Source organism: Notamacropus eugenii, chromosome 1 (assembly GCF_028372415.1).
Source record: "Notamacropus eugenii isolate mMacEug1 chromosome 1, mMacEug1.pri_v2, whole genome shotgun sequence".
Lineage (NCBI taxonomy): Eukaryota > Metazoa > Chordata > Mammalia > Diprotodontia > Macropodidae > Notamacropus > Notamacropus eugenii.
In genome coordinates, this window is record NC_092872.1 from 734,802,613 (window position 1) to 734,817,014 (window position 14,402).

The window sequence follows — 14,402 nt, forward strand, 5'->3', positions numbered from 1 at the left end:
AGAATTTGGAATTTTGGATCTTGTGGAGGTTAATGTTGAAGGCTGAAAATAAATTGTATATCTATATATACATATATAATATATATGTGTGTGTATATATATGTATGTATATACACACACATACACACATGCACACACACATATAATAGACCAATCCAAATGGCAAAAGAAGTGCAAAAAACCAATGTGGAGAAAAATGCCTTAAAAAGCAGAATTGTCCAAAAGAGAATACAGAAGTAAGTAATAGACAAAATCACACACACGCAAAATTAATATATATTTTATTTATTTTTCAGTTCTCAACATTCATTTCCACAAGAATTTGAATTCAAAAAAAATTTTTCCCCATCTCTCCCCACTCCCAACCCAGGATGACATGCATGCCATCCACCCCTTTCTCCAGTCTCTCCTCCTTTCTTTTGCCCCCCTTCTTCCATACCCCTGTCCTCTATTTTCCTGTTCGGCAAAATAGATTTCTATTCCACATTGCCTGTATATCTTATTTCCCAGTTGCAAGCAAAAACAATTTTTAACATCCATTATTAAAACTTTGAGTTTCATATTCTCTCCCTTCCTCCTTCCCTCATTGAGAAAGCAAGCAATTCAACAGAGATCATATATGTGCCCCCATGCAAAACACTTCCTAATAGTTATGTTGTGAAAGACTAACAACATTTTCATCTGTCCTGTCCTGCTCTCCATTTATTCCATTCTCTCCCATGACCTGTCCTCCCACAAGAGTGTTTACTTCTGATTACCCCTTTCCCCAATTTGCTGTCCCTTTTATTATCTTCCCTCTTCTATCCTCTTCCCCCTTGCTTCCTGCAGGGTAAAATAGATTAATTGAATGTGTGTTATTCCCTCCTTAAGCCAAACCCCATGAGAATAAGGCTCAATTATTTCCTTTCCTCTCCCCCCTCCTCCCCTCCATTGTAAAAGCTCTTTCTTTTCTCTTTTATGTAAGATGATTTGCTACATTCCATTTCTCCCTTTCTCTTACTCCTAGTACATTCCACTCAACAGTAAATTGTATTTTTAGGTGTTCTCTCTTCATATTGAGCTTACCCTTTGCCCTCTGTCTATGTATGCATGTATGTATGTAAGTATATATGTGTGTATACATACATACATACATACGCTCATGTACACATACATACCTACACATACATACTACACATACATAATATTCACATACACACCTACATACATATATATATATATATATTCCCTTTAACTACCCTAATATTGAAAAAGGTCCCAAGTTACAAATATCTTTCCATGTAGGAATATAAACAGTTCAACTTTAATAAGTCCCTTATGGCTTCTCTTTCTGGTTTACCTTTTCATATTTTTCTTGATTCTTATATTTGAAAGTCAAATTTTCTATTCAGCTCTGGTGTTTTCAACAAGAATGCTTGCAGCTCCTCTATTTGGTCTTCCTCTGATTTCATGCTTTGCTCTTCCTAGTCTGAAAGGATGGAAGAAAATTTCATTTCACCAAGAAAATCACCTACTATCATCTTATTTTTTCCCATTTGAGGGCATTATTTTCCCACCAATTACTTGATTTTTGAGTCCTTTTTTAAGTGGAGGGTATACTACCCTAGGCTTCAGAGGTTTTGTGCAGCTGTTGTCTGAGATATCTCTAGAGATCTGTAAGTTCTCAATTCATCCAAAGTGGCATAGTCAAGGGAGAGGTGTTACTCCTTTCTTGGCCTGCACTCTGGTCTTGGAGCAACTAAAAGCACTCTTTTCTGCCTTGGATCTGTGAGTAGGATTCCCTCTCCACAGCTGCCACCAGCTCTATCAAGTCAGTGCTCTTTCTCACCCCAGCACCACCATTCAGCATTGAGACCTAGATCAGCTACTGGATTCCCCCAGGGTCTGTAGGCTGAGAGCTCCAGAAAAGACTGCTGGTGCAGTAATGACTGCACTGCCTTGGGGCTGGAGCTGGGGTTGGGGCCCGACTGTGCTCCCCCTCACCCAGGTGAAAGAGCTTTCTCAATGACCTTTGAAACTGTCTTTGGTATTTGTAAGTTGAGAAACCTGAAAACTGCAGCAGCTTCCCATGATTCAGTGCCCTGAAACCTACTCCAGTCCTGTCTGTGCCAGCACAGCCCATGCTTGGCTCCACTCCTCTCCAGTGCAATAGACCCTTCCTGTTGGCCTTCCAGACTGTCTTGGGCTGGAAATCTGTTTCACTTTGTCATTTTGTGGCTTCTGATAGTCTAGAATTTGTTCAGAATCATTTTTTACAAGTACTTTAAGGGCTTTAGTGGGAGAGCTCAAGCAAGTACATGCTTCTAACCTCCCCCCCCCCCATCTTGGTTCCACCCAGAAAATTATAAAATCAAAGAAGGTTTTGGTTACATAAAGTTTACAAGCATGAACAAAATCAATGCACCTAGAAACAAGATAGATGGTAGAGATAGGAAAAATCTTTTTATCATCTATCTATAATAAAAGTCTTATTTTCAAGATTTGGGGAGAATTGATACAAGTTTATGAGACCAGAAATAACATTCCTAAAATTAAGAAGTCAAATAATATGAACAGTTTTTAAAAGAAGAAATAAAATTATTAATAACCATACCAGGTTCCTAATTGTAAAAGAAACGCAAACCAAAACAATACTTATGTGTCACTTTAAACCTAAAAAAATGGACAAGATGATAAAAGATGGAAATAGTTCATGATGCTAACACTGTAAAAAGATAAATATGCTATTGTACTGTTGGTCAAGCTGAAAAATAGTCAACATTTCTGGAAATGAATTCAGAATTATGAAATGAAGCTTATGGAACTTTGAGTAAGTGATTGTACTATTGGGCATTTACCACTCCCCCTCCCCCCCAAAAAAAAGGAAAAAGAAAGAATGCAATGCCTCATAAGTAATAAGATATTTACAGCATCACTTTTTGTAGTGACAAAACAAAACAAAACAAAGCAAATGTTTGTTGATTGAAAATTGACTGAACAAATTGTGGTATACGCATGCAATCCAAAATTTTTGTGCTTGCAAGATAAGGTAAATGTGGCATTAAGAGAAGCATAAGAGGTGGTAGGAATAGAGTAAAATAACCATAATTATTTCTGAGAGACAGTGTGGTACCATGGAAAGAACATTGGATTTGGATTTGAAAGATCTAGGTTGAAATCCTGGCTTTGTCGTTTAATTTCTCTATGGTGTTATACACTTAACTACATCCTCTACCTCTCAGTTTTCTCATTTGTAAAATGAAGGCTGGATCTCACTTACCTCTGAAGTCTTCTCCTGCCCAATAACCACAGCAGTGGTTTGTGCTCATCCTTCATTGCCAAAGAAGACCATGCCATCAGAGAAATGATGACATGACTTGTACTTGACTTTGTTTTGAGTGAAGAAGGGCTGTGCAGGTCACCAGCCTCACTTCTCCTCCAAAGCCATCTGAATCCAGTGACCAGCTATTCATTAGGATGACTGGAGATGACCCAGGATGCACTGGGAGACCTTGGGCTCTGTAGGCCTAGGTCTTTGCAAGTACTCACTTAGGGTGAGGTAACACCACAGTGGTAGCCACAATAACAATAGCTTACTCAATATGACACATTTAAAATTTGAAAAATCACTTATATACATTATCTCATTTGAGCATCACAATCCCACAAGGAGGTAGGTATTATAAGGATTATTATTTCCATTTTTTTTAATGAAGAAAGTGGTTAAATGATTTGCCCATAGTGGTTATGTCATACCTACTACTAATAAATATCAAGATAGGATATTAAACCAGATTTTCTTTATTCCAGGTCCAGCATTCTTTCCACCATATCCTACAATCTGTCATATAGAGTTCCCTGAATACCTACACAACAACTACAGCAATCTGAAAGTAGTCTCTTATCTGAAAGGAGGTCAAAGGAAACTGTAATTTTTCTCAGAAGGAAGAAATGAAATAATATGGTAGGCTTAGGAAAATAATATGAAAAGATCAAAAGAACAGAGAACTAGGGAAAGTCCTAGAACTTTTGCTTTCTACAGAGTAAAGGAAAGTAGGTATGAACTAGCAGTCATCCAACATCAAGAGAGGGTACCACTGCTCTAAACTGAATGTAATCACAAGCAGTTGGAAACAACTGACAGTTGCAGAGTGATCTGCCTGCATAGAATGGAAATGTATTTGCTTGCTCATCTGTGGAATATGGTGAGGTCCCTGTCCATTCCTTCTCCTCTGCCAAATTGTTGCCTGATTCTCTGACATTACTAGCCTCTAGAGTTTCATGTTCTATATAAAACTTGTTCATTCACTCTCAGTACTTTTTAAGGGGGTTGTCTCCAAGTAAAAATAATGTTGGTTTTTTTATTACATTCTGAGTGAATCTCTTCCTTATATGAGTATGCCACACTATTGGGAAAGACAAAGTTCTCTCTCCCTTCCTCCCTCCTTCTCTCTGTCTCTATCTCTGTCTCTGTCTCTTTCTCTCTGTCTCTGTCTCTTTCTCTCTGTCTCTGTCTCTCTCTGTGTCTCACTTTCCTTCTCTGTCTCTCTGTCTCTGTCTCTCTCTGTCTCTGTCTCTCTGTCTGTCTCTGTCTGTCTGTCTGTCTGTCTGTCTCTCTCTCTCTCTCTCTCTCTTCCTCCCTCCCTCCCCAAATACTCTTCTATCTTCTTTGTAAGGAAACGGTCGGGGGTGGTGAGTGTTCAAAATGCTGCATGTACTGTTAGACATGGTTTCTGTATCTGTTGGTTTGGTTTTGTTATTATTGTCGTTGTTGAAAACAAATCAAGAAAGTATGGGTCAGAGGGCAGTAATTGAGAAGCACTGGTGGCATGAAAACACAAACTAAAAATTCAATATAGAATTCAATACCATTGAATTTGAACATTTAACATTTGAACATTCCCACTGGACCTAGACTTTGTTCTATTATTCCCCTCAGACAGAAGAAAGGATCTATTTTCTTAATGGAAACACTGAAATTGAAAAATTAAGCTTTTAGAATTATTCATTTATCACAATGACTTTTCTTGCTACCACCAGACTAATGAGACCAAGATCACAGTTTGGGACGTGGATAAGACCCACAATGCCAACTAGTCCAATCTGAAGAAACCAAAGCCCAGGAAGACCAAGTGATTGGCAAGATGGTACATAGGTAGAAAAACATAAGAAGAAAAATTGGAGCCCATGTCCTCTAACTCTCAATTTCAAGTGCAATTTCAAGTGACTCAGAATATAACAAGGCAGCTGGTGGGATCATGGAAGCCATCTTGCCAATCCTTTGATGTTCTAAGGCATCAAAAGGACAGAGAGATAAAATGATTTCCAGAAGTTTATATAGATGAGAAAGAGGAGGAAAACTAGAAGAGGAAGAGGAGGAGGAAGAAGAGATTAAATAATCTCTGGAGTCAGGAAAACTGGATTCAAATACCATCTCTAGCACTTGGGCAAATCACCTGATCTCCCTAGGTCTCAGTTTTCTTATCTGTAAAAAAACAAAAAAAAATGAAACAAGATATCCTTAGAAGGTCTTTGCCTTTCTAGATCTAAGTTACTTTAACTGTCTTGATGGAAAAAGGAGTTGCATTCTGTAGACCTGGGTTCTAATACCTCCTTGATGCTTACTAGTTCTATGACTTTAGCCTTTTTGAGCCTCAGTTTCCTTAGTTATAATTTAAATGAGCATTTATATAGCATTTTTAAGTTTGCAAAGTGCTTTACACCCACACGCACACATATACACATTTGTGGTTCAGTCATTTTTCAATTGTGTCTGACTCTTTGAGACCCCATTTGGGGCTATCTTGGCAGAGATGTTGGAGCAGTTGGCCATTTCTTTCTCCAGCTCATTTTACAGATGAAGAAACTGAGACAAACAGTTGGCCAGGTTCATACAGCTAGTGTCTGAGGCCAGATTTGAACTCAGGTCCTCCCAATTTTGACCTAGCATTCTATACATTGTTCCACCTAACTGCATCCACAAATATACAAGCATCCATATCCTCCATTTGTTTCTCACAACAGCCCTGTGATGTAGGTGCAATAATTATATCCACCCTACAGATGAGGAAACTGTGGCTAAGACAGGCTAGGTGGATTATCCAAGGTCAACTATTTTGTAAGTGTCTGGGGTAGGATTTGTACTCAAGTTCTCCTGACTCCAAATCCAAGTGGTCTCTCCCCTGTACTCCCACAGCTGCACGTAGTGACCCCCAAGGTTCTATTTATCTCTAAATCTATGATCTTCTGATCCCATGAGTATTCTGAAATAGTAGAGGCTGGATAGATTTCCCATCCTACAGTGCAGCCAATTTTTTTTGTTTTCTTTTTCCTTCCTTCCTTCCTTCCTTCCTTCCTTCCTTCGCTCCTTCCTTTTAAAAAAAAGGAGGCAAGAGAGGACAATGCCAGACTCAAATGAATGAATCTTTCTAATGATAGAACCTCAGGGATTGCTGAAAGTCCAATGGTGGTTCTCTAATAGCCAACAATGTAGGATCTCTTGTTGTTTTTCTAGATTGAGTTTTAGCCAGTCAGATATGTAAGTGGGCTCTAACCAATCAGAGAAATATATGTGGGGCTATCCAATCAGATATGTACATGTGGACTCTAGCCAATAAGATGCTGAGTAGAACAGTATAAAAAGACAACACTTGTTGAGGAGGCGGACATTGAAGAAAGCCAGCCTTGAAGAGGTGAGCCACCATTGAGAAGAAGAGAGCTGGGAGGAGATCTCTGATAGCAGAGACTTGCTGAAGGAGCTACTGAATTTTGAAAGTGAATAGAGCTGTAGGACAGAAATCTGCCCATGGGAAGGAGCTTAGTTTAAGCCCCTTTTGAGATCTGTTAAAGTGAACTGAACTGTTGTCACAGAGTCTCTGGACTTTGGAGGTGAATTGAGATGATAGTGCTGGTGATGTGTGTCAGAACTGTTGTTGCCCTGATGAGCTTTGTCTCCCCAGAGGCGGAAGTTGTGGGCAGGAGCTGGGAAAGCTTAGAGTGGAGCAATCCCCATGAACTAAGACATGGAGCAGGAGAGGAGAGCTGCCTATGTGTGAATCCAGATGAGAGTAGAGAGTGGTCAGCTCCCAGAGGAAGAGCCATGGGACTTGGAAATCAACCTTGAGTTAAGACAAAAGAGTACTTTGCTTGGATAATTGGCATTGATTGGGGAGATAGTTCTTACTGTGACCTAGGGGTTGGACAATGTGGTATTTTCTGTTTGGGATGTGTTGTGCTTGTGAAGTCCCTAGCCTGTGACCTCTTGATCATGTAAACAAGTATTTTAGGGAATACTAGTAAATGCAATGAAATACGCTATGTGTCATGTGACACACTGAGTGTTATGATGTGTGTGACTGAATAAGACGTTTTGCTTAAAGATGGTGCTTTACTTATCAAATAATGTTTAGTTTACTGCTGAATAAATAGAGTTTATTATACTTTGCAATTAGACCCTTGAAATCATTCACAACAGCAATCTTTAGGTGTGTGGTTGTGATTGGCAATACAGGAGCTTAAATTATCATACCAATTCAGCAGCCTCCGTGTAGGTGGAAAGCTGGCCCTAACAAAATTATGAACACCTTGGACATCAGGGGATTAAAAACCAAATCAGGTTGACATACTTATTAGCTGTGTGACCCTAGGCAAGTCATTTAACCTCTCCTAGCCTCAGTTTCCCTATCTGTAAAATGACAGTAATTGGGAGGTAATAGCACTTACTTTACAGGATTGTTTTAAGGGTCAAATAAGAGAATATATATGTCACTTTCCAAACCTTGAAGCATTGTATAAATATTTGCTGCTGCTCTGGGGATGTTAGATCCAAATTGATAGAACCTAGATTCAAGAGTCTTGAATTGAAACCTCTCCTAATTCCAATGCCTTTCCTCTCTGAATGATTTCTTATTTATCATATATATACGTATGTATATATATATGTATATATGTACATTATATGTATTTTGCCTGCTTTCATATTCCCAGCACTTGTCACAAGGCCTAGCACATAGGTTCTTAAAAAATGTTTATTAATTGATCCTCTCTTTTTACAAATGAAACCAAGGTTCGGAGAGTTTAAATCATTGGCCCCAGGAGCCCAGAGCACACAAGCAAATAGTAGACCTCAGTTTTGAGTCCAATTTGAAGCCTGACTCTGGAGCCAGTGCTCTCTCCAGTGTAGCACGCCTTCTCCATACTCATCGAATCATCCTGGAACTGTGCTGGGGTGCAGGGGACCTGGCAGAGTGCAGAAGTGCTCAGAGGAAAGAATGGGGAGTAGAGGGCACATTTCAAAAAACAATTTTTCAGTGACTCCACAATTATGCTGAACGTTTGCCTAAAACATTATGAGATTCCAGCTACTGGCTAGGAAAACATGACTCTGAGGCAGGCCCCACATTGCCAGGCCCCAGTTGGCACCACCAAGATCAAATGACCCCATGATGGACTGAATTTGCTCTATTCTCATTGGCTGTTAGAAAGGCTCTGGCCTTTCCATTTTTCCAGTCATAAGTCTCAAGCTCTTTGTTTAGTAGCTGTTGGACTGTTTCATAACCCCCCTCCCCATCCAATGACAGATCCATCCCTGCATTAGGCAAAGAAGTGAAAACAACAGCGGGAGGAGTCAAGGTCTACTTCATCCAGAATAGATGCTAAATGATCACTCAGTCGCCTGGCATTTCTGCAGTCGATAAGACAGACTGCGTTTGCTTTTTTTATTGGAGACAGCTTGTCTGGGTAGCCACCCCAAAGTTAGGGCATCACGTTTACAGCCACCTGACCAGATTAGTTTAAGTTGCAAGGGAAGATTGTGATCTGTGGAATTGGAGACAGTGATGTCTGCTAATAAGTACAGCCACCACCATCTCCCAATAAAGCAAGCTTTCTAACACACAGCACATTACATTTGGAAGCATCTTCCTTGATGATAATGTCATAAGTGTAGAGCTGGAAGAGATCTCAGAAGCCATCCAGGCCAACCCCTCTCACTTTCCAGATCAGGAAACTGAGGCCTAGAGAAATTACATGACTTGGCTAAGGTCAAGGTTTAGAAGGCAGACCAATGATCTATATTTAGACTGAAGCCCAGTGGCTAGCTTCTGTCTGCAGCCCAGGAAAAATAATTAACAGAATTAAAGGTGCATTTTTCCTGTGTAGTCATCTCTTCCTAAAGATAATTGTTTGGGTACTGACTTGTGCATTGATTAGTGTAATTTTTTCAAGCCTCACAAGGCAGGGACAGTTGTGGAACCATGGTGAGAATGACCTAGAATCGGATTTCAGCTCTGTTCCTTGTTACTGTCGAGACCTCGGAAAAATTAATAAACCTTTTTGGGCCTTCTATAGAATGAGACGATTGATCTCAATCATCAACTCTAAGGTCCTATATAATTCCCAATGTTCTCATCCTATAGATTGCAGGAATTGTTATTTCATCTTTCGCCTGCTACAAGGCAGAAAATATAATAAAGTACTCTTAGCTGTTAGCCAAGAACCAAGCAATGGGGCCTGGGGCCTTTGCCTTGCTTTTCTCACATGGACCTGGCCAATGCCCAGTGTGAACATGTGCCAAAGACATTTCAGGCTCAGATCCGGTTCACAACCATGGGAGGGAGTGTTTGCTGGCAGCAAAGTCTTGGACTGATAAGGAGAATGCAAGTTTCCACCTCCAGAATTGTCCCTGCTTGACTTTTCTCTATAGCTGGCAGGGGCAAGTGGATGAGACTTGGCTTTGGGAGGGTAATGGGTGTGATGGAGGAATGGCAATTCTAAAACTCCTACCTGAGAACATGGAATCAGTTGGGTCAGATTCTGGTGTCAAAACGAAACATGAGGAGATAGAAAAAGAAGGGGAAGAAAAGACTGCCTCTTCTCTTCTGACATTTTCTCCTCCCCATTGCTCTCCTATTCTTACTACTCTTTCTCCTTCCCTGTCTCTCCTTCTTTCTCTTCAATCTCTTGATTTTCATTCCTTCTCCTACTTCCCAAATATACCTATTGGTATGTACTTAAGAGAGGAAGTAAGGTATTGTGGATAGAGTGATAAAGTGGGAAAGATCTGGGTTCAAATCCAACCTCTGACACTTCAAAGCTCAAGTTGGGTGTCACCTGCTTCATTATTATGGAATCTTACAAATTGAATTAGAAGAGACATCAGACATTTCCTAGTGCTTCTTCTCAGAAGAGAAAACAGAGACTCAAAGGGGTTAAATGATCTACCCAGGATCATGGAGATAATAAAGTGCAGAGCTGAGATTCTCTGACTCCATAGACAAGGTTCATTTAATTGTACTACTCTGATCCCTTCCAGGGAACTTTCCTTAGCTTAACTATGTGTGTATACGTACATATGCATATATACGCACATATGCATGTATATTCATATATGTATGTACTATATGTACGATATATCTCTATATATAGTAAATATGCTGTATAGATTGTAAATATATATGCTATATATGTGTATTACATTTACTTATTTGTGAAAGTATTTTATCTCCCACTAAAATATAAGTCCTTTGAAGGTAAATAATGTCTCACACATATATTTGTGTCTGATGTCTAGCACAGTCCAGTACAGTACCCATCACATAGCGAATACTCAATAAATGCTTATTTGATCAGTTGGTTGACACACATAGTGAGTGGTTATAAGAAATAGAGTTAACTGCTCTGAGCCTCACTTTCTTCATCTAGAAAATGAGAGCTATAATACCCCTAACATCTGGCTCTCTAGATTGTTTCATGACTCAAATAACACAAAATAAGACACTGAAAATTTGTATTTTCATTTTAATAGTATTTTATTTTTCTAATTACATGAAAAGAAAATTTTAGCATTCATTTAAAAAAAATTTGAGTTCCATATTTTCTCCCTCTCTCCCTCTCCCTCTCCTCCCCACTCCCTAAGGCAGTAAATAATTTTATATAGGTTTATACATACATATATAAGTATATGTGTGTACACACATATATATGCAATCATATAAAACATATTTCCATATTAGTCATGCTATGAAAGAAGAAAGAGACTAAATTTTAAAAAATGAGAAAAATAAAGAAAGTGAAAATAGTATGTTTAGATCTACATTCAGACTCCATCAGTTTTTTCTTTGAATGTGGATAGAATTTTCCATCACGAGTCCTTCGAAATTATCTTGGATCATTGTATTGGTTAGAAGAGAGCTAAGTCATTCATAGGTAATTATTGCACGATATTGCTGTTACTGTGTACAATATTCTCCTGGTTCAAAAGCTCACTGAAGAAAACAGTTCTTTAAAAATTAGGATGGAGCAGATGGAAGCTAATGACTTAATGAGAAACCAAGAAATTACAAAACAAAACCAAAAGAATGAAAAAAATAGAAGACAGTGTGAAACATCTCATTGGAAAAAGAACTGACCTGAAAAATAGATTCAGGAGAGATAATTTAAAAATTACTCAAAAATCATGATCAAAAAAAGATCCTAGACATCATCTTCCAAGAAATTGTCAAGGAAAACTGCTCAGATATTCTAGACCCAGAGAGTAAAATAGAAATGGAAAGAATTCACCGATCACCTCCTGAAAGAGATCCCAAAAAGAAAACTCCTAGGAATATTTTAGCCAAACTGCAGAGTTCCCAGGTCAAAGAGAAAATATTAAAAACAACCTGAAAGACAAAATTCAAGTATTGTGATAACACAGACTTTAGCAGCTTCTACACTAAGGATTTGAAAGACTTAGAATATGATATTCCAAAGGTCAGTGGAGATAGAATTAAAACCAAGAATCACCAACCCACCAAATACTTCAGGGAAAAAAATGGAATTTCAATGAAATGGAGGACTTCCAGCATTCTTATTGAAAAGACCAGAGCTGAATAGAAAATTCGACTTTCAAATACAAGAATCAAGAGAAACGTGAAAAGGTAAACAGGAAGGAAAAGCCTTAGGGAACTCCTTAAAGTTGAACTGCTTACATTCCTACATGGAAAGATGTTATTTGTAACTCATGAGACCTTTTTCAGTATTACGGTAGTTAGAGGGTACATATATATATGCGCGCGTGTGTGTGTGTGTGTGTGTGTGTGTGTATGTATGTGTATTTAGGTGAGTATGAGTAGGTATGTGTGTGTATATTAAATATGTGTAGATATGTATATGCACATGGGAGTATCTATATATATATGCATATATAGTATACACACACATGCACACATACATACAGAGAGGACACAGGGTGAGCTGACTATGAAAGGAGAATACCTAAAAAAATAAAATTTACTGTTGAATGAAATGTACTTGGTTGGTTGTTGTCCTTCATCTTAGAGGACCAAAATGACATCACCACGATAAAGTGAACTTTCAGTGTGTCTGACTGTGACTGATCAGACCAATACAACCTCAGAATGCTCTACCACAGCTTGGGCACAGATAGTCCATGTGAATATTTTAGGTGGATGTCCCAAATTTTTGCATCCTATGTTTACTTTGTGCTGCCTCAGTTCTGCTTTGCTCAAAGAGAATAGTACCCTTTCTGATGTGGGAACGGTATGCTAAGCAGTGCTGTGCCAGTGTCTCCCATGCTGCACACAGTCAAATCCAAAGTTCTGGAGAGAGACCTTGAGAGTGACCTTGTATTGCTTCTTCTGACCACCATGTGGTCCCCTGACCCATGTGAGCTCTCCATAAAATAGTCTTTCTGGCAAGTGTACATTTTGCATTCAAACAATGTGGCCAGCCCATTGGAGTTGGGCTCTCTGAAGCATAGATTGAATGCTTGGCAGTTCAGCTCAAGCAAGAACTTCAGTGTCTGGTACCTTATTCTGCCAGGTGGTCCTCAGAATCTTCTTAAGACAGTTCAAATGGAAGTGATTCAGTTTCCTGGCATGGTGCTGGTAGACTGTCCATGTTTCACGGGCATACAACAATGAGGTCAGCGCAACAGCCCCCTCTTCCCTCCCAAACTCTTTCTTCGGAGCCTCTCAAACACTGAGCTATCTCTGGTAGTGGGTGTGTCCACCTCACCTTGATGCCCGTGTTCATCCTCTTTGAAAGCATTTGACAACATGGCTGAAAACATCATTCTATTTCACTCCTTTGGTGACTGGAAAGGTACCAGAACATTGTCCACTATCCAGAACCCAGGCAAACATGCCATCATGAAACTGGCATACAATGTTGAACTTCTCTGGGCAACCAAATTTTGACTTAATTTTCCATAAGCCCTAATGACTGACAGTGTCAAAGGCCTTGGTCAGATCTACAAACGTTGTGTACAGACCTCTGTTCTACTCCTGGCATTTCTCCTGGAGTTGTTGGGCAACAAATACCATATCACCTGTTCCTCAGCCCTTTCTGAAGCCACACTGTCTCTCAGGTATATGACCATCTTCCAGGTGAAGGATCAGCCTATTAAGGAAGACTCTAGCAAGAATTTTGCCAGCAATGACTAACAGAGAGACCCCCCTGTGATTGTTGCAGGACAATCAATTCCCTTTAGTCTAATAGACTATGTGACTGTAAAGAGAAGAGATAGACAAGATGGGAGAGTGACAAAGGCAATCTGTGGTGCAATGCTGGACTGATCATAGACTTATCCTTTTGAAGCTAAATATTTTCTTTCATCAAAAGTGCTGTCCCCAAGCAAAATGACTACCAGAAGAATTAATGTTAACAAATTAGAGCTCTTCTCTGAGCATGAACAGTTTGTTGTTAACTTGGAGGGAAAGTTGAGCCAACACACAGTTGGCAACAGTGGAGCAGAAAAGGAGTGGGCAGCTTTCAGAGACTTGGTGTACAGCACTGCATTTGCTCATCTGGGTCAGAGCACTCAGAACACAAAGGCTGGTTTGATGAAAATGATAAAGAAATTCAGAAGCTTCTAAGTGAGAAATGAGAATTCCACAGGATTTTCCAGCAGGATAGTTCATCCACCTCTAAGAAGGCACCATTTAATTCCATCAAAAGCAAAATACAAGCAAAGCTTAGAGAGATGCAGGATTCCTGGTTCAATAAGAAGACAGATGAAATTCAGTTTTATGCTGATAGTAATAATCCAAAGAGATTTTATGAATCTAAAAGCTCTTTATGGACCAAAAACCTATGGCATATCACAGCTACTTGGAGCTGATGGAGTCACATTGATTAGTGATAAGAATACGATCCTAGAGAGATGGGCTGAACACTTCCATAGCATTCTTAACAGACCATCATCAATCAATGCTGAGGACGCTGACCATTTACCTCAGGTTGAAGTCAATCCCTCCTTAGCTGAAGTTCCAACTGAAGAAGAGGTTTTGAAGGCTCCTTTCATGTGGCAAAGCACCTGGTACTAATTCTATTCCAGCTGAGATTTACAAGGTAAGGGGACCGTTGCTCATATAAAAGCTGACTGAAATTTCCCAGGCTATATGGCAAGAGGAGTTTATCCTCCT